Here is a 2,554-nt window from a genome sequence, read left to right as displayed (position 1 = left end):
ATCTCCAACCTTAAATTGGTTCGTTCCATCCACATGCCTATCATGGCGTCACTTTGGCTCTTTATTATACTTTTTTGGTTTCTCCTTGACATGCGTTCACCATTCATCTAGTTCATCGATTCATAACATTCATTCTTCATGAGTCGTTCTATCGTATTGATTGGAACGTGGCTTCATTGAGTTTTTTGAGGGATTTCCTGCAAAGAAGGTTAAGCCACATGGTTACTCATATTAACAGAACTTGTAAAATCATCTCAATTATTAGATGTCTTAACAGAATTACGAGCTTAGAGAGTAATCGTTTCGTCACCTACATGAAGTACTAATTCACCCGTGCCAAGATCAATTATAGTTCTAGAAGTTGCTAAAAAGGACCGACCTAGAATCAAAGGTATATCACTATCCTTATCCATGTCTAAAACAACAAAATCAACTGGGAATATGAATTTATCAATTTTTGCAAGAACATCTTCAATAATACCCCTAAGAAATCTAATGGTTTTATTTTCTAATCGAATACTCATCCTAGTTTGTTTGGGTTTTCCAAGACCTCATTGCTTAAACATTTTATAAGGCATGACATTAATACTAGCCTCTAAATCAGCCAAAGCATTGTTAATATTCAAACTACCAGTTAAACAAGGAATAATAAAACTTCCTAGATCTTTCAATTTGTTGGGTAGTTTTTTTGCAATATGGCTGAGAAAACTGCATTTAGCTCCACATGCGATGAATCATCTAACTTTCTTTTGTTCGACAAAAGCTCCTTTAAAAATTTAACAAAATTGGGCATCTACAAAAAAGCTTCAATAAATGGTAAGTTAATATGTAATTTTTTCAGAAGTTTAAGAAGTTTACCAAATTGTTCGTTTGTGTGGTCTCTCTTCGTCGCGTTAGATATGACACTCGAGGTTTATATTCTTTACCAATCGGTTTTTGCTCATTTTAGTTTACCTCAACCTTACCATTACTTACCATAATTTCTTGCCTCGGTTCTGGTTCAGATTCAACTAACCTTTTTTCATCTCGAACAGTAAATGCATGAAGTTGCTCTCTAGGGTTAGTTTCGGTATTGCTAGGCAAACTACCTTGTGGTCTTTCCGAAATCAGTTTAGCAAGTTGACCGATCTGATTCTCGAGTCCTTGAATTGGTGCTTGCTGATTTTTAAGTGTTGCTTCAGTGTTTTGAAAGCGGGCTTCTGACACTGAGATAAACTTCGTCAACATCTCATCGAGATTCGATTTTTTCTCTTGCAAGTAAGGTTGTTATTGGAAGCGTGGAGGGGGTTGTGCCATCTGATTTCCTTGACCACCCCAAGAGAAATTGGGTTGGTTCCTCCAACCTGCATTATAGGTATTACTATAAGGGTTATTTTGAGGCCTAGAATTATTACCCATATAATTTTTTTGTTCGTTCTCTGTGGTAGGACCGTAGGGTAAACACTCTGGATTGTTCATTCCTCCTCTATTCGTATCGTATTGCATCACCGGATGTACCATCAATTTTTTTATTTAAAAGTTCTACTTTATTCGATAACATGGTAACCGCATCTAAGTTAAAAACACCTGTTGCTTTCATCGGCTTTGTCCTCATGACTTGCAACAGATAATTATTCAATGTCATCTCCTCTATAAACTCAAAAGTCGCTTCAGGTGTTTTATTGTTCAGAGTACCATCGACTGCTGAATCAATTAATTGTCTAGTAGAGGGATTCAAACCGTTGTAGAAGGTTTGAACCTGTAGCCATAGAGGTAACCCATGGTGGGGGCACCGTCTCAATAAGTCCTTATACCTTTCCCATGCATCATATAAGGTTTCTAGGTCAATCTGAACGAAGGAAGAGATATCATTCCTCAACTTGGCTATCTTAGCTGGTGGGAAGTACTTCAGTAGGAATTTTTCAGTCATTTGATCCCATGTGGGAATGAAACCTTGTAGTAAAGAATTCAACCACTGTTTAACTTTGTTCTCAACGAGAAGGGGAACAACCGTATGCGAATGGCATCGTCAGAAACGCCATTTATCTTGAAAGTATCACAGACTTCTAGAAAATTAGCCAAATGAGTATTTGGATTTTCATCTTGCAAACCATCGAACTGCACGAATTGTTGTACCATATGAATAGTGTTCGGCTTTAGTTCGAAATTATTCGCAGCAATAGTGGATCTCACAATACTCGATTCAGCCCTAGTTAGAGTGGGCTTGGCATAATCGTACATAGTACGAGGAACATGATCTAGATTTGCAGCAATTGCAGGAGGTAGCTAATTATTCTGATTATCACCCATCTCCTCAGTAATAATAACATCCTCTTACTCGTCTACTATACTCTATCAACTCTGTCTCATTTCTTTACGATTTCTTCAAGCTGTACTTTCAATCTCATTGTCAAATAATAATGGTCCCGGCGGGTTTCTTCTAGTCATAAACTAAAGGAACCTGCCAGAAGCAAATAAAAGATAAGAAAAATTAGAATGCAAAAATTAAACTAAAAATAAAAATAAAAATAAAAATGACTAAATTAATAAAAATCGAGTGTTCCTAATATTTTAG

At 36.5% G+C, this 2,554-nt stretch overlaps 1 non-coding gene across 1 annotated transcript; it reads left to right on the top strand.

Moving 5' to 3' along the window:
* The first annotated feature begins 1,754 nt into the window (after positions 1-1,754).
* On the top strand, positions 1,755-1,861 carry LOC121220421 (small nucleolar RNA R71). The gene has a single exon (XR_005917623.1). It is a non-coding gene; the product is annotated as a small nucleolar RNA R71 (small nucleolar RNA).
* Positions 1,862-2,554: the final 693 nt, after the last annotated feature.

The sequence above is a fragment of the Gossypium hirsutum genome, chromosome D08 (assembly GCF_007990345.1).
Source record: "Gossypium hirsutum isolate 1008001.06 chromosome D08, Gossypium_hirsutum_v2.1, whole genome shotgun sequence".
NCBI classification, from domain to species: domain Eukaryota; kingdom Viridiplantae; phylum Streptophyta; class Magnoliopsida; order Malvales; family Malvaceae; genus Gossypium; species Gossypium hirsutum.
Note: the sequence above shows the minus strand (reverse complement) of the source record. Positions and strands in the feature narration are given on the sequence as shown.